This window comes from Nomascus leucogenys, chromosome 20, assembly GCF_006542625.1.
Source record: "Nomascus leucogenys isolate Asia chromosome 20, Asia_NLE_v1, whole genome shotgun sequence".
NCBI lineage: Eukaryota > Metazoa > Chordata > Mammalia > Primates > Hylobatidae > Nomascus > Nomascus leucogenys.
In genome coordinates, this window is record NC_044400.1 from 14,665,958 (window position 1) to 14,684,627 (window position 18,670).

The 18,670-nt window shown below is 38.5% G+C and overlaps 1 protein-coding gene across 1 annotated transcript in view; it reads right to left on the reverse strand.

The window, feature by feature from the left end:
- THSD7B (thrombospondin type 1 domain containing 7B) overlaps positions 1–18,670 on the reverse strand; it is a 904,397-nt gene that overhangs the window by 403,447 nt on the left and 482,280 nt on the right. The gene's annotated exons all lie outside the window — the stretch shown is intronic.

Consider the following 18,670-nt stretch of genomic DNA (forward strand, 5'->3'; position numbering starts at 1 on the left):
CACCCAGGCTGGACTGCAGTGGCACAATCTCGGTTCACTGCAAGCTCCGCCTCCCGGGTTCATGCCATTCTCCTGTATCAGCCTCCTGAGTAGCTGGGACTACAGGCGTCCGTCACCATGCCCAGCTAATTTTTGTATTTTTAGTTGAGACGGGGTTTCACCGTGTTAGCCAAGACAGTCTCGATCTCCTGACCTCGTGATCCGCCTGCCTCGGCCTCCCAAAGTGCTGGGATTACAGGCGTAAGCCACCGTGCCCGGCCAGGCTTTTCATTTTTAACCATAAATTTTAGCACAAGATAGACAAACACTCTTAATTATCTCTTTTATGCATAAGGTACATGTTAATGCTTGTATTGCTGTCATTACATTACACTACTTCCGCAGTGTCAACATGGTCACTAGCGTTCAAAATTTCTCTTTTGGCTTTACGTTGATGAAATAATGCGACTTTTTAGAATCAGTAAACCTGGAGCCCAAGGTCTGTGAACCTAGAAAAATTACTTATCTCTCAGTACCTCAAAGGGCAATAATAAGAAGACTTTATTTGGGGACTTTGAAGAAGAATAATCAGGTAATGAAATATCAAGTAGTTAATTCAGGGTTTGGCATCTAGTCAGCATGTAAAAATGTTAGTTGGGAGACAGATTAGCGTGAAGGATAGGTTTAGCATATTTCTTCTTTCTTTGTCTAGGTGACCCCTGCACTTCCTTTGAGACTGAGCAGGGCCACCACTTTCAAGAAGTTTTTTCCACCCCACCCTCACCTAAGCAGCCCTCTTCCCATGTTCCTACACCTCCACAAAGAACTCTGTTGCATCTCCTTGTCTTTTTGACTCTCTGTCTTTGAACAGTTGAGCCTCTCTAGGTCTTATTATAGTGCTTAAAGCCTAGTAAGGGACAAGCAAGGTGGCTCACACCTGTAATCTCAGCACTTTGCAAGGCTGAGGTGGCAGGATTGCTGAGGCCCACAAGTTTGAGACCAGCCTAGGCAGCACAGCAAAACCACCATATCTACAAGAAACAAATAAATAAAAATAAAATAAACCTAGTAAATAGTAAATTTACAAGTAGTAAATCATTGTTGAACAAATAAAAGAATGAGTGAAAAAAATGACTGAATTACCATTTAAAACTCATTTTTCTTCTGAATGAGAAGATGGAGACATTAGCTTCCAACAATATAGGAAACTGCATGCCTAGAGAACCTCTCCTGAAAGGTTGGTTTATTTATTTATTTATTGAGACAGGGTCTCACTGTGTCACCCAGGCTGGAATGCAGTGGCAATATCATAACTCACTGCATCTTCAATTTCCCAGGCTCAAGCAATCCTCCCACCTCAGCCTCGAGAGTAGCTGGGACTACAGGAGTGTGCCAACGCACCTCTTTGTTTTTTGTAGAGACAAGGTTGCCCTTTGTTGTCCAGGCTCATCTCCAACTCCGGGGTGCAAGGAATCCTCCCACCCTGGCCTCCCAAAGTGCTGGAATTACAGGCATGCACCACCATGCCTGGCCAATTTTTACCTTTTTAAGAAATTTTTAAACAAATCAAATGAACCCAGAGTTCACATATGTCAGCTTCCATAATCATCAGCATATGACCTACCTTGATTCATCTATACCCATGCCCACATACATACGCAGATTACTTTAAAAAAATTCAGAAAGCACATTATTTACATGCAAATATTTCAGAATATATTTAAAAGACAATAACTTTTTAAAACTGTTTTTAATATCATAGTAATATATAATATCATAGTAATATACCTACTTATACCAATTCGCTTAAAATATTAATAAATACCCAATCATTATTTGGGCTATAATTTGTTGACATGTCCTATAAGTTCCTTCTCCTTTTATTTTCATTTCCCTTGCAATTCTCTTTGAAATGTTTTTAAAGTGTTTTATAAATCCATGCCTAAAAAAACATTAAAGTCAGGAGACTGTTTGGAGCACTGGCCCTCGGGAAAATTTCTCCATCACTGATTGGTGAGAGCCTGGGATTTACTGGATAAGAGAAATCAGGAAAGAGGAGGCAAAACCTACAACCTCCACCACACACACACACAAATAAAGAAAACCCAAGATGAGAACTATTTATACATGCTCTGAGTTCTAGAAGAAGAATACTGAAATAGTCTAAGGAGAAGATACCATTCTAGAAATTGAAGCTACGACCAAATAAAAGAAATTATTCCTGACCTCAAGGACTTTTCATTCCAGTAGAGAGAGAAAACCAATTTGAAAAGAAATAAGCTAAACATTTAGTGTTTCATAAAGTAATTAAATACTGTGCAAAAAAAATACTGTGCAAAGCAGCAAAAGAAACTAGCATCAGAGTGAACAGGCAACATACAGAATGGGAGAAAATTTTTGCAATCTACCCAACTGACAAAAGTCTAATATCCAGAATCTACAAGGAATGTAAACAAATTTACAAGAAAAAAACAACCCCATCAAAAAGTGGGCAAAGGATATAAACATACCCTTGTCAATAGAAGACATTTATGTGGGCAACAAACATACTAAAAAAAGCTCATCATCACTGATCACTAGAGAAATGCAAATCAAAACCATAATGAGATGCCACCTCATGCCAGTCAGAATGGCAATTATTAAAAAGTCAAGAAACAATAGATGCTGGCTAGGCTGTGGAGAAATAGGAATGCTTTTACACTTTTGGTGGGAGTATAAACTAGTTCAACCACTGTGGAAAACAGCGTGGTGATTCCTTAAGGATCTAGAACCAGAAATACCATTTCACCCAGCAATCCCATTACTGGGTATATACCCAAAGGATTATAAATTATTCTACTATAAAGATACATGCACATATATGTTTATTGCAGCACTATTTACACTAGCAAAGACTTGGAACCAACCCAAATGCCCATCAATGATAGACTGGATAAAAAAAATATGGCATATATATACCATGGAATACTATGCAGTCATAAAAAGGAATGAGATATGTCCTTTGCAGGGACATGGATGAAGCCAGAAGTCATCACTCTTCAAACTAACACAGGAACAGAAGACCAAACACCACATGTTCTCACTCATAAGTGGGAGTTGAACAAAGAGAAGACATGGACACAGGGAAGGGAACAACACGCTTCGGGGCCTGTCGGGGGGTGAGAGGGACATGGAAGGGAGGAAGGGCATTAGAACAAACACCTAATGCATATGGGTCTTAAAACCTAGATGATGGATTGATGGGTGCAGCAAACCACCGTGGCACATGTATACCTACGTAAGAAACCTGCACATTCTGCACATGTATCCTGGAACCTAAAATAAAAAAAAAATACTGTGCAGAAAAAAAAAAAAAGAGCATGCGATGCGTGTCTGTGTGTATCTTTCCATGTGTGCCTGTAGCAGGTGGGGGGCAGGGGGAGTGTTGGCAGGGGAGAAGGTTTTGCAATTTTAAATTTCAAAATCTTCAATGAGAAGAGAATATTTGAGTAAGAACTTGAAGGAGGTAGGGGGTCATCTAATGTAGTATCTGAGGAAGAACAAGTCAAGGCAGAGCTGATATTATGTGCCAAGGCCCAGAGTCAAATTCCAGACAGAGCAACAGTGCAGGTGTGGCTGGATCATTGAAAGGAGGGAATGAGAGGAAAAGAGGGCCACTTCCCCACATACACACACACACACACACACACACACACAATTGGATTTCTACCTGGAACCATATCAAAAATAAATTAGTAAAGACTTTGATGTAAAAATTTCAGAAGAAAAATATAGGCTAATATTTTTATATCTTTAGGATAAAAAAAGTATTTTAAAACATAAAAAATAAAAGCCATAATGTAGTTGGATAAATTCAACTACATTAAAATTAAGCATTTCTCTTCCCCAAATGACAAGCTTCATTCTGAATGGGGATAATTTTACTACATGTAACCACAGAAGTTTAATATGGAGAATATAATCTTCAAAACAATAAGAAAAACAATTCAACCACGTGAGTCACTTACCAAGTGCTTTACATGAATCAACTCACTCAGTCCTCATAAGAACCTATAACAATTACTCTTGTCATTCCCATTTTGCAGGTAAGAAAATGGAGACACAGAGAGCTTCTGTTCCTCATGCAAGGTCCCACTAAGTGGTTGAGAGGGTTTGGAACTCAAGCAATCTGGGTCCATAGTGTGCATTCTGCTTTGTTGCCTGTCACAAAAATGAACCTCTCCCTGGTCCCATTCCCTCCAATCCTTAGATGTTCTCAGCTGAAGAAATGCAATCCAGTAAAATAATTTGGATTAATGGCAACTCTTCCCAGAAATTAAAACTCAAAGCCAGTTAGGATCCTGGCCTGGAAAGAAAGCCAATAAAGACTGGGACCAGCATCATGGATGGGCAGGTGATCTGTGCAGGCTCAGGGGTGGTTTAGGGCTCTGTGACAATAGTCTTGAAATTCTCAATAATTTTTTGAACACTGAACTCCACATTTTCCCATTTTGCACAAGACCCTCAAATTTTGTCACTGATCCTGATAAGAAGCGATGGGAATGTGGAGACTTTGTGAGATACCTTGGATCTTTGGAACCATTTTACTCCTTGGACGCTTACACTCAGGAGAGGTGGCTAAAAAGGGTCTGTGCCTTGCTGAAATCCAGCCAATTGCTTACTACTGTTTCTATTAAATCCGTTGAGCAGGGAAGAGTGTTTGCATAATCATCCAGTTATGTGAATTACACAGGATGGATGGATGAAAAATTGAGTGCACTCCAGGTCATGAAGACATGCTATTAAACAATATTGAGTTATGATAATTCATATGCTTACCTACTGCTGTGGTTTCAATATTTGCACCCTCCAAAACTCATGGCAAAAGTGAATCCCCTATGTGGCAGAAGTGAGAGGTGGCTCCTTTAAGAGGTGACTGGATTTTATTTATGGATTTATGGGATTATGGATCACCGGAGTGGGACCAGTGGCTTTATAAGATGACAAAGAAAGACCTAAGCTCACAGGATCAACCCTTCACCATGTGATGCCCTGTGCCACCTTGGGACTCTGCAGACTCCCCACGAGCAAGAAGGCTCTCACCAAATGCGCACCCTCAACCTTGAACTTCCCAGCCTCCAGAATTGTAAGAAATAAATTTTGTTTCTTTATAAGTTACCCAGTTTCAAGTATTTTGTTATAAGTAACAGAAAACAGACTAAGATAACTTCAATTCCCCTTTTCTATTCAAGAAAATATTTTCCTCATTTCTTGCCCAGATAATTGAATGGTCCCCTAATTTTTCCACTGGTTTCCAATGTCATCTCACCTCATTATTTTCTATACTATTTTCTTTTTCTAAAACATAAATGTGATTTTATCACACTCATGGTTAAAATTTAAATTCCACCAGAATTCCAGATAAGATACAAACTCGGTAGAATGTCTGCACGAGCGGGTACCTGCATAACTCCTTATTTCTTATCATTCCCCCATATGGGTTGTGTGTACCAAGCATCATTAGCCACCTGTAATTCATTTAATTACAAAGTACTCTCACACAGCCAAGCTTCTGCACACATATCTCCTTGTAAACAGCTTTACTACTTGTAAACAGCTATCCCATGTTTACCTGGTAACTCCTGATCTACTAAGTCTCACCTTCTCAGTCACATCCTCCCCAATCACAGGACTCCCTTCTCTCTGGCTCCATAATGTCCTGTACTCATTCCTGTTATAGAAAACATGTGTTTGCATGCCAGAATTTCTATTTAAGTGCTCTGTGATAAAAGTAACCTCATTTTATTCATCTTAATGTAACTAGCAGTTGGCATAAAACTTGGTATATAGTAAGCCCTAGAAAAAGGTTTACTTACTCATCCATTATTATTCATTCAACAAATATTTAGGCACTTACTTTGTGGCAGTCACCATTCAACATGTTTCAGCAGAGAATAAGACATGGAACTTCCATTCCAGTTGCGATAATGATAATTGCTGTGAGAAAATAATATAGAGTAATGAAGAAGAAAAAAAAAACAGGGAGAAGGGGGATTTTTAAATAGGGTAGTCAGAGACAGACTCTCTGTGGCAATGGCATTTGAACTGAAAACAAAGTGTTGAATAAAAGCACCCAAGGCACCCAGGCACCACTAGAGGCCAGGAGTTTGAGACCATCCTGGGCAACATAGAGACTCTACCTCTAAAAACATAAAACAACAATCAATCAGGCATGGTGGCACACACCTGTAGTCCCAGCCACTCAGGAGGCTTAAGCCCAGGAGTCAGAGGCTGCAGTGAGCTATGACTGCATAATTGTACTCCATCAGGTGGCAAAGCCAGACCCTGTTTCTAAAAAAATGTAAAGTTTTAAAAAGGCACCCAGGCAAAAGGCTAGAAGAGATTCTCAGAAAGAGGGAACAGCAAGTGAAAGTCTGAATGAGATGGAAAAAAGCTTGGTCAGAAAGGAGGCTGACATAGCTAAAGGGAAGTAAAGGAGGCAGTGGAAGGTATTAGGGTGAGAGTTCACCAAATCACACAGCACCAGACAGCAAGGGTGGAGTCCTCTTAACGAGGTCTTCCAGGTGAAGGGAGATCCACTTCCATAGTAGTTCTTGTGCCTCGACCCTCTATACCTCCCTCACCTACGTCTCCTGTGGAGATGTAAATCATGACTTTGGCAACAAGAAACTGACATGTTTCTTGTTATGATATCCTGTCTCCTTTTCTTTCTTTGGGATACATCTCCTCAGAAAATGCACATATTCTTCTTCTTCTCAGCTGTGCTCACCCAAGGAGAATGTTTTGCTATTCAACATAGGCTGTGGCCAGGTAGGAAAGCCTGTCTAATTCTGGGGTTGAGAAGCAGCTGATATTTTGATCTCTCTCTGCATTGATTAACTCTCAGTTGTTTCTGATTTCTGGTGGAAGGAAGGACAGTTCGGGAAAAGATGGAATTCTTCAAGGTTCAAGACCATGTATAACCTTGTTGGTCATATATAATGTTATTTTACATTCTTGCAATGTCTACATTCTTGCAATGTTACATTGCATGTTTACATTGCAAGAATATAAAATAACATTATACATGATAAACAGGTCCTAATGTTTAAATACTAAATGTTATTATTGTTCCACTATGAGAGCCCCCCCTCACTCTCTCTGTTCGACATACACACATACACACACACATACACACTCACATAAACATACACACTGCTAAGTATCTTCTGTTTATAAAATTCATAATGTTTATGGCTTGAGCTTAAATAGTCATGAATACTACAACTTACTTGGGGTAGAAAAAAATACATAATGGAGAAAATTATCACATATTGAGCAACTTTGCATGGGATAAGAAAGCCCTATGAGTTGTTGTCTTACAGATATTACATGTTATAGCTACATTACACATGAGCATATAGTTTCAGAGATGTTAACTAAAATTCAAAATACTGCGAAAAAGTGACAATACCAGGAGTCCACCAGAAGTCTGTTAGATTCCAAAAAAGGTCAAGCTCTTCCCAGTACCCATGAACAAATAAGACAGAAGCTTAAGACAGAATATAATTCAGTGCGAAACTAAATATAATCAAACATCCACTCAAAAGCATCGTGGTCATTCAGCAATGAGAGAGGATATTGCTGGCTCAAGTTAGAAATTAACACACTTGCAACAGAACTTGTCACCACATTTGCGTGATCTGTATTCCTTTGGTTATCCATAAGGTCTCAAAATACAATATGACAAACATATTTTAGATATCAGCAAATTAAATCTAACTTGGAAAGATTTCAAAAGGCAGAGAGTCTATCATTCCTAGCATACTTATTTTTGGATATTTTATTTATTATCATTGAAAACATGCCATTCAAGAAATATTCTATCTGAACCATCTATATGTAGCAACTAAATTTCAAAACAACTTCAAAAGATTCACAGACTATCCAGGGCTGATTTTTCTACTAGGGGACACTTAAAAGTTGTTTGTCTAAACCATGAGCAATCTATTTCATTTAAGCATAAAGTAGCTTGTTGATTTTTAACCATACATAAATTATTTGATGTTTTTATAAAACCTGAAGTTTCAAATTGACATATTAAGATTCTAATGTTTAACTCCACCTCTAATTCTAGGCTTTACTATAATAATATAAATTAAACACTTTATAAATCTACCATCATATTAGCTAATCCAGTGAGTCAAAAACCTCCGGAAACCACACTCTAATTTAGAAATCACATTGAAATGGAACTAAAGCCAAGGAAGCAAAAAATAACTAATTTATTCTTTTTAATTGCAGAAGATTATTTAATAAACTGAAGGAAACACCCCAGGTAAATCAAAGCTAATTTATTCAATTTCTTCATAGGAAGTACATCAAAACACTAAAAATATACTTCTAATTAGAATGGGTACCTTGGTTTCTATAAAACAACTCATTTACCTCTATAGACAAATAAGAATCATATTATATTGTCTGCAGAGAATTCTACAGATATGAGAATGAAACCAGCCAGAAGTAAAAGCATTTTGTAAGGAAAGAACACTCACATTGAAGGAAACACAGATTTTTGCCACCAATGCTAACAATAAATCATTTTAAATATCCATGTGCCATAGGATTTATTTATGGTAACATAGCTTGGCCGTTCCATGAAGGAAATCAATAGTGCTTTAAAGTCACTATTAGATATAAACTAAGACAGCATAGTATTGCATTTCAGATGTAAAGAACAGAACTCCACAAGCCAAACCTACATTTGCTTATTTTTCTGTTTTTTAAATTTATTTTGTTTTCTTTGGTATGTTGGTTTATTTTATAAGACAATCAAGACAGCACTGTTTATCATAGACCACTGATAGGAATCATAGCCAAGGCATTTCGGTAAGAATACAAGTACACAAAGACTGCACATTTTGCTTGTTTGAAGTAAAATATGGCTCAGATCATACTCAGAGTGAGTAATATCAGACTCAGATCATACTCAGAGTGAGTACCTCATTCTCCCAGTTTCTATTCCACATGAAGGTGTTATTCTACCACATTTCTGTTCTCTGGAGCTTCATTTTCCTTTTCTGTATTTCTACCTAATTGACAACAGCCCTTTTCCCAAACCAAAGCTGTGAAGTAAAAAAAACAAAAAAACAAAAACAAGAAAAAAACAACAACAAAAAAGCAAGCCTTTTCTATTGGAAACATGCTAGTCTCTTCCAATAGTTTAGCACCCAGAGTGTAACTAGTGGAGGCACAAGAGAGGGATGAGCCAGGTTCTGAGCTCCCTCCGAAAAGCAGAGCTTGAGCCTGTTGGAGAGGCCAACCTCCCTGCGGAACACCACAAGCCCTGTCCCGAGGGATGCTCCTGCAACAGTCCCTGCCGCCTTTGTGCATCACTGTTCCCTCCCCTTCCACATGAGTCTCTGGCCTCAGGGGCTGCTCCAACAGGCTTCTGAGAAACTGAGGGACCTGGCACAAAAATATTATACAAACTGGGGCCAGGCACAATGGCTCACATCTGTAATCCCAGCACTTCAGAAGGCTGAGGCAGAAGGACAGCAAAAGGAGTTCCAGACAAGCCTGGGCAACATGGCGAGACCCCATCTCAATAAATAAATAAATAAATAAATAAATAAATAAATAAATAAATAAATAAAGGGCCAGGCATGGTGGTTCATGCCTATAATCCCAGCACTTCCAGCATTACTTCCAGCTGTAATCTAAGCTGTAATCCCAGCATTTATAGTTCCCATCACACCCATAGGGTTTTTTTCTTACATTTGGACATCTGCCAGATCTGTTATAAATTCCCATCAAGCCCACCCCCCTACCCCTGGCTTTTTTTTTTTTAGACTGAGTCTCACTCTGTCACCCAGGCTGGAGTGCAGTGGCATGATTTCAGCTCACTGCAACCTCTGCCTCCCGGGTTACAAGCGATGCTCCTGACTCAGCCTCTTGAGTAGCTGGGACTGCAGGCGCGTGCTACCACGTCTGGCTAATTTTTTGTATTTTTAGTAAAGATGGAGTTTCTGCATGTTAGCCAGGATGGTCTCGAACTCCTGACTTCCTGATCCACCTACCTCAGCCTCCCAAAGTGCTGGGATTACAGGCATAAGCCACTGCGCCCAGCCAAGCCCCCTTTTACCTAATGTAGCTTAAAGTTCTTCGATCCTTAAAAACTAAAATAGAGTTGATTAAAACAACACAGTAGGTGCTTGTCACAGATTTCTTAAACAATCTATTGGTCTGTGGTTACATCCAATGCTTCTCTAATATAGTGGTTTTCAAACTTTAGTGTGTCTTAGAATCAGTAAGGAAGTTAATTTAAAAATGCAGATTTTTAGGCCCCAGTTCCAACTTCAAAATCAGAATCTCTTAGGGTTCTAGCAAGCATACCACACAGATCTGAGCTGAAGGTTTGTAGACCACATTTTCAGAAACCTGTTCAATTATTTTAAGTTTTACCCACAGGTTAGTCTCGGACACTAAAAGATTGCACATGACCACAATTTTGCATTTCACCTTATATATGGCCTTGGGTTTTTATCAAGAATGAAACCCTATCGGATAGCGTATTGCATTTCCCATAAACATATGGTTGAAAACTGTAACTACTACCCCAGTTGGTGACTTTGAAGCACAAGTGGGAAATGACTTTAAGAAATTAGCAATTCAATAGGCTTTGCTTCCCTGAGATATTCACGCAACTTCACTACAGGTAATAGACAGACTGATAGACAAATGAATGAACAAACAAGTACACAAAAAATAAATTAAAATGATAGAATCTTTTCCCTTTTAACCACATTTGCCAGGAAAACAGAGACAAATCTGATGCTCTAAGTCTCACACATTCTGTGGCCAGCGTCATCACATATGTTCTTGCATTAAGCTATGCAAATTTTTATGAGGAAAATTGAGCTGTGAAGGTAGACTAACTTCTCGTTCAGCAGTTTGCTAGGTTTGCTTAAGCAAATTGGTTCTTGCTAACATCTATTTATTTGACATGGATTTACTAAGTTCTGTTCTGCCTTAAGTTTATTTCTTGGTACTTTGGGGACTGAAAACTGAAAAGGGCAAGGTTTAAGCCCTCAAGGAGTTCACAATCCTTCAGAGGAACACAAAACACCTTTACCAATAGCCACACTGCAAACATTTCAGACAGAGCACGGGACTTAAGAGGGCAAAGTGTTTATTTCCAGCAGAAGGGTCAGAACAAACTCTGTGGAGGGGGCTAGGATTTAGGCTATAGTAAGATTTGGGCAAGCAGTAGAGATGCAGGGAGACATTCCAGGCAGAGGGGAAATCAGATTTTTCTTGCCTTCTTCCATAGTGCCCTGACCTTCATAGCACACTTTGTGACTGCAACTTTATTTAGGTAGTTTTGTGTTCAACTCCTCTATCTTCCCTCACTGGATGGTATTGTCTATGATGGAGAGATTTCTGTATGTTTCATTCACTACTTTATCCATATACGCACAGCGCCTAGCACAGAGCCTGAAACGCAGTGATCATTCAGCAAATATTTGTTGCTAAGTGGTTAAGAGCTTAGGATTCCATGTAGTTTTGGCATTTATTAATGTTAGTTTTGCAAACTTGGGCTCTATCTTTAAGCCCTATTTTCTTTTACATAAAATGGAGTAATAATTCTTTCAACATAAGGTTGAAGTAAGAATTAAACGGAATAGTGAGAACATTTAAAACCTACTCTGGTGGCAATTTTGAAATATGCTTTATTATTAACTCTAGGCAGGTGAGGTGATGGATATATTAATTAGCTTGATTTAATCATTCCATCAAGTATACATGTATCAAAACATCACATTATACCCCATACTTATATGCAGTTATTATTTGTCAAATTAAAATAAAATTTTAAAATAGAAATAATCAAATAGAATAATGCATATAAATTATAGCTATTATAAATTTAATAGGAAGAGGCAGTGAAATAAAGCAAAGCTATGCCGAAGTTATAGCCTTTCACTGGCAAGAATTAAACTTGTCTAGCTTGCCTTTCTGTAGCTGAACAGGGGCACCAGGACAGACAGTGTAGCAAGTTTAAACACTGGGATTTTTATCTTGGTCTTTGCTCCTTTGAGGCCATATGGCAACTTCCCTTGAGGAGTGTGTTGCCTCATCTGTGAAGCAGGACTAATAAAACAGCTCTTCCTTTACCATTAAACTGTCCTGACAATTTACGAGATAGCACATGTCAAATTAACGTGTGATCTATAACATGCAAAGCCTGCAATAAAGGTACTGGGCTTCAAATTCTTGATTTGCTAATAGACAAGCAAGACTATCTGTGCCTATGGATGCGGCAAGTAGCTCGTTGTTGTGGGATAAAAACAGACAAGCCCTAGAGCCACAGAGAAGCCTGGATTTCCACCATGCTCTGATTCAAACATACTGGGTAACCTCAGAGCAGTTACTTCATCTTTCTGAGCCTAGGGTTTCCCACCTGTTAGTCATGTATGATTAGACTTACCTCCTGGGGCCACTGTAGGCTGCAAGAGAAAATCCAGTAGATTATACTGTAGATTTCAGGTCCTTCTAAATATACATCAATCTCTAGTCCAGAGGGAAGAAGAGGGAGTAACGGGGTGAGAGGAAAGAGTCTGGACTGACAATGCTTTCCCTACCAGATATTACTTGGATTAACATTTCTCTGAAGGAGTTTAGACCAGACTAACTAAGAGTTCTGAGCTCTGAGCAGCAACTCCCGTTCTAATGTAACTGTTCCTCCTTGTCTCAATATGGTCATCAGACTCGAATGCAATGTTGTTATTTTTTTTTAAATCAAATCTGATAACTTCTTATGCTGGGTTTTAATAAAGACAGGCAGAAGATCCCATAATTTAAAAATATATATAGGAAAAAATAAAATAATATTTAACTGAGAGAATTTTATCCATGAACTTTTTCCCCCTGTGAAATAGGAAAAGGTGTTTTTTTATGAATTTTATCAGCCCACCTCCTCAGTTTGGCAGGAGTATGATTGAAAACTATAATCTCTACAAGCCCAAGTGTTTGACATTCCTCCTACTAAATTATCAGGAATATTTATTGAGCACTGGGACCATGTAGTGATCTATGGACTTTAAATTACAGACTAAAGGAAGCAAGTTATACCCAGCAGCACCTGTGAAGACAAAGATACCTGCACTCATGTATCAGAGCTGGGTCTGGAGACATCTATGTGAGCTACACATCTTACTGTGTTTAATTTCTCAAAAAACTCTTTGGAAAAGATAACATTATCTAAAGTTTACTGAAGAAGCAAAAAAGATTTAGGTAATGTCAATCTCAAGGAAGAACAAGGTGTTAAAGTGCCTCGAACATTATTTTTTGGGCCAGTGTTCCAGGCTCAAAGCTTTGATTACTCAAACACAGCAGACCCTCTATTATTTGGGAACAAATGGGTAAACAAAGGTGTGGATGGTTCTGCGAAGAGGAGGGGGCCACATATACTTGACAGGGGAAAGTAAAGAGGGAAGTTAGTGCTTGTATGTATTTGAGTGGGCAAAATTCTGGAATCCAGAATAGGTTATTTTTGACCTTTTTGACATTCAGATTGACCAATTCCCTAATTGGCCTGGATCTGTGGAAAAATCTGTTAATGCCACAGTTTCATTTAAAAGAAAGCAAAATCTTTAAGCATTAGAACTGACTGGGGAAGATATGTGTTTATTTATTCATTCATTCAACAACAATTACTAAATGCCCACCATGTGCCAGACACTGTACTAAGCACTGGAAGTTCATTAATGAAATGAAAGACTCCTACCCTCTGAGTTTATAGTCTGTCCAGAGCAATATAGGCATAGAAACAGGTGCCATAATACCAGCATGTAGAGGACTTAATAATTGCAGGAACTCAACATAATACAAGCTCCCCGACCTTAAGGAACTTTTATCATTATCATTATCATCTAATAATAATAATAATAAATAAATGTTAAGCACTGAGTATTTCTCATCCTCCACCACTAGTAAGAGTCACCTACAGGGAGTTTTAATACCGAAAATATCCTTTCAACCTGAAGAGATTCTGACTGGGGTGAGCTGGGGTGAGTCTCAGGCATCTGTGGATTGAAAAAATTCAATGGGGTTGAGATTAAATAAAAATAAATAATAATAAATTTCTATATACCTGGCACTGTTCCAAGTGTCCTCCTTATAACAGGTCTTTGAAGTAGCTGGTAATATTACCTTATTTTGGAAAGGAAGAAATTGAAACACAGCAAGTTTAAAGTAATTTGTATGGCAGAGATGAGATTTGAATCAAGGAAATCTAACTCAAGAATCCATGCTACATGCCTAGGTGTTTAAAAAAAAAAAATCACAGTCTGTTTTTGATACTGAAAATTCAAGAGGTAACTCCAGGAGGGTTGACACAGGAGGAAACGAATTCCACAAAATGAGGTTTCCTACCAATTCCCAGCAGCAGTCTCTGCTGTTGGCCTTCCTGTTACCATGACACTGCTCTCTAGCTCACTCCTTAGAGATGAAAGTTAAAGGAGTTCCTTCAGCCTCTAATTATTTGAGACTGACAAATAATTAATCATTAGCTCCATGGTTTCTAGAAATATTCTGTTGAATATTCTGTTTTTAATATATCATAATTTATCTTCAGTCTAATAACTTTACCTCTTTCATATTCTCCCTTTCCATAAACTGGTAAACATATCTGGCAATTATTTCAACTAGTCCTTTTGGGTGTGGAAGTGCGGATTAATGTATAGACAAAATAAGAATGTCCATGAGGTGATAATTGCTTTGTGTAGCCATCATGACATGAATCCATTGTATTACCCATTAATACTTTGTATTCACATTGCATTCATTTACGCATGTTTGAAACTTCATATAATTAAATGTTGAAAATATGCAGTGAGGCTCTTTAAAAATTCTCTGATATAAATCATACAAAGGATAATATTGATTTGTGATCTTAAAGTAAAAACATGAGGAATGACAGTGATGACAGCAGTGGCCAACATAATTAATTCCAACACTACCTCGGCAAACAATTATCAATGATCTCCTATAACAGGCAGAAATGTATGTGAAGACATATTGTATAATATTAGGCATTGAGTGTTTCTCATCCTTCACCACTTATAAGTCACCTATGGAGAATTTTAGAATCGCAGATATCCTTTCAACCTAAAGACATTCTGACTGGGTGGGCTGGGGTGAGGCTCAGACATCAGTCCATTTAAAAAAACTAAGGGCTGAGAAATGTTGCAATAAGCGAGCTGTTGCTATTATTAACTAGACCACATTGGATACTTTAGGCAGGCATTTGTTTTGTAGGCTGAAAAAAGAATAGAAGAAAACAGCAAACAAACAAAAAAAAAGTACAAAGGAAATGGTTCTTGATCATTTGGTTAATTTAATACAGGGACTGAACAATTAGACAGGCCACAACAGGCCAAAGCTTGATAGACCTTTGGTTTACTTAGAAAAATATGAGACTATCATTGATCCTTTTAGGAGAGACTCAGAGAAGGAGGAGTAAGAAGATCATAAGCATGGCTTGAGATTGTCCATGGCTTGAAAATACCTTTATGTTTTAATGTTTTAGCTCTTGAATCAAGCCAGGACAAAATAAAACCTGAGGCAATTCATCCATTGCTATGTCACAAATCACTGCTGGTGCACTTGGTCCCCTAAACAACCTTGGCTTTCTGAGAGGTTTAGAATGACTGTGATTCCCTAGTTGTTACCACAAACCTATTAAATCAGAATGTATTAGAGCAGGATCTAGGCATCAGAGATTCTCAGGTGATTCCATTGTGCAGTCAACTTTGAGGACCACAGACATAATCGCTTCTCAACTTTGATGACCCAACCTGAAGCCACAGTCGCAAAACAAAAAAAGGAGTTCTGTCTTCATTAGTCGAGGTTTCCACTTGCTCCTGTCCATCCTCCTCCTGGATCTTTTCCTGATCTCTCAGTTTAAGTTAAACCACTTTTAACCACTCCCCTTCACCTCCAATCCTGTCCCCACCTGCTGGTCTGTCCCTGGTCCATGCTTCTCACTTTAAAACTTTGATCAGACATTGCCTCGCCCAGAAATTTCTAATGAACCCAACCCTACATAGAGCTTTATACCCAACATATACGTATCACCTGGGAACTTATAGAAATGTGCAATTCCAGGCCCCATTTGGATCTACTGAATTAGAATCTGCAATTAATAAGATCCCCAGGGGACTTGTATGCACATTCAAGTTTGAGAAGTACTGTTTTAGGACACCATTTCCCAAAAAGTCTGTTGAAGAACACTCTCAAGGACACAAAATCCACTGCCTAGATTTTAATCCACACTCCTCTCTCTCTTTACACAACATCCGTACATTCAAAATATATGCATTGAGTGGCAACTATATGCCCCATACTAGGCTGGGTTTAGAGTATCCAGTTGTGAAGCTGGCAGAAGTGGTCCTCATATTCATGGACTTAAAATCTAGCAGGGGCAACTCTAACAAGAAAAGATAAGGGGATGAATAGGATGCTGTGGGATAATCTACTTAATGGAGGAGGATGGGGGAGTCTACGGTAGTCTAGTAGATGAGAGCAGCATTCCAGGGGAAAGGCAGGTCTCTGTAGATGCACAGGCTGACGACGTAGGAAGGAGGGGCAGTTGAAGAGAGTGGAATGCCAGCCTCATGCACAGCAGGTGCAAACTATGCAACTATACAAACACTTGTCCAGTGCTTACTCGGTGTCAGGAGGTAGCCTAAGTGCTTTCTTTATAGGCAGGTGTTATTATTAACCTCCATTTTACAAATTAGAAAACTGAGACAAAGAGACATTAATTAATGTATCTGTCACACAGCAAACATGAAAATACAACCACAGTTATCTGACTCCAGCATCCATGCTTTTACGCCCCAATCTACAGACTCTTGAACTGGGAAAAAAAGCAAGATATATTCAAGAAGCTGAAAGAAGGGCCATATGTCTAGAGTTAAAGCAAGTTTTGCTCATGGATCTATGGCCTTCATCAGAATGAGGGAGAGGAGGAGGAGGACGGTCACCATACAGGGGGCCCTAGCTTCTTACAACTGAAAATTTCTGGGACCCACCCCATAGTTATTTAATCAGAATTTCTAGTCATGAATCCAGAAATCTGCATATTAATAATGCTTCCAGGTGATTCAAATGCAATCAAGCTTGAGAACCATAGGCTTATAGATACAATTTCCTCCAAATTTTTCCCCCTCTTAAAGTGTCCTTTAATTAACCCATAGTTACTTAATAATATCTTAGTCCCAAGCTATAAACTAAAAATTAGGGTAAATACGACTGAAATGGAAAGCTGGAAGAAATCTGAAAATTGAATCTTTGCCTCTGTAGGTCTTTGACTGCCAAGCTGTGAAAAGAATTATCTGGGCTTGAAAAGTTGGCGGCAAAAAGAGACCACAGAGACTTAGAACTATTTTCGTTACAATGCCAATGATTTAAACAACTAATTGAATCTCTGGAAATTGGAGTAAAATTTAAACTTGCTTGAGGAACAATTATTTTACATGCCCTGTGATTCTGCTGCCTTTACCCAATGCTAGGAAAAGACTCTCCAGTAGCAGAGAGAATTTTCTTGAATGTAGAATAGGTGGACTAGCAGTGGCTAAAGTAATCTCTGGTCACCAGGGCACACTGGCTCAACAAAGTTAATCTGCTTCCCTGTGTATCAAGAGACTTCAATAGCTCCAACACCAATTTCTGGCTGCCGGTGGGGTATTCTCTTAAATCCAGTTTCTTCTTATAACAATTTAACAGGAATTATACTAAACTCTCATGAATAAGAAGCTAAAATAAATAGCTAAACATCAACAAAACTCCATCATCATAGATTATATTATTCCCTTGCATCTTTTCAATATTTATCTTTAAGAGCCTGAAATGTTTTAGGTACATTATCATTAAAATTCCCAAAGTCAGCCACCTAGATGCTGCCTTTCAAATGGCTCAGAGTAGAGACAGAAGCTTTTCTATTCTTGCCTGCTTTGAAATGACATTACCCTGGCTATTTAACAAACCCTGTTCATCCAGTTCATTTACTTTGGATCTTCATTCAGAATAAAACAAGTTTTGGAGAGTTTCCAGAAGAGATTGTCGTTTCCACCCCTCAAAAGATTAGATAAATAAAGCACTGTATTTTCAAAGCTCTTTCTTATTCAATGTATTTATTTCTGATTCTATCCATAAGCAAATCTCATTGTATGCTACTATATTAATTCTGTGACAAATGATCATCAGGAAGATGAAATGCCATAGTTATAAAACTTTATGCTGGTACTCCACCACTGCAATACAAAGATGATAATTTTCAACAGGTGCCACAGCTCTGTTTTCAATCACTGAGAGGTGTTTCAATGACCATCAGATCTATGTCAATATTGGCCTTATTTTCATGTCACTCTCAAGAAGTGATGCCATAGATATGTGAGTCAAAGAGCATTTGAAGGATCTTAGATGCACACAGCTGGAATTATCCAAGGAAAGTAAACCTCTGACAGGTTCTCTCTCTGCAGAACTGCATACTTTCTTCTTTCTTCTTCCAGGAGGCTGGTGCAGCAAGAGAGCCATGCCCTGCTTGAGAGGACACGGCTGCCAAGAGAAGCCCAGGGACCAGTGGATGAGACTCACTGAACTCTGAGCATTGGAGATAATATTATTTCTGTCTTTCCTTTTCTTG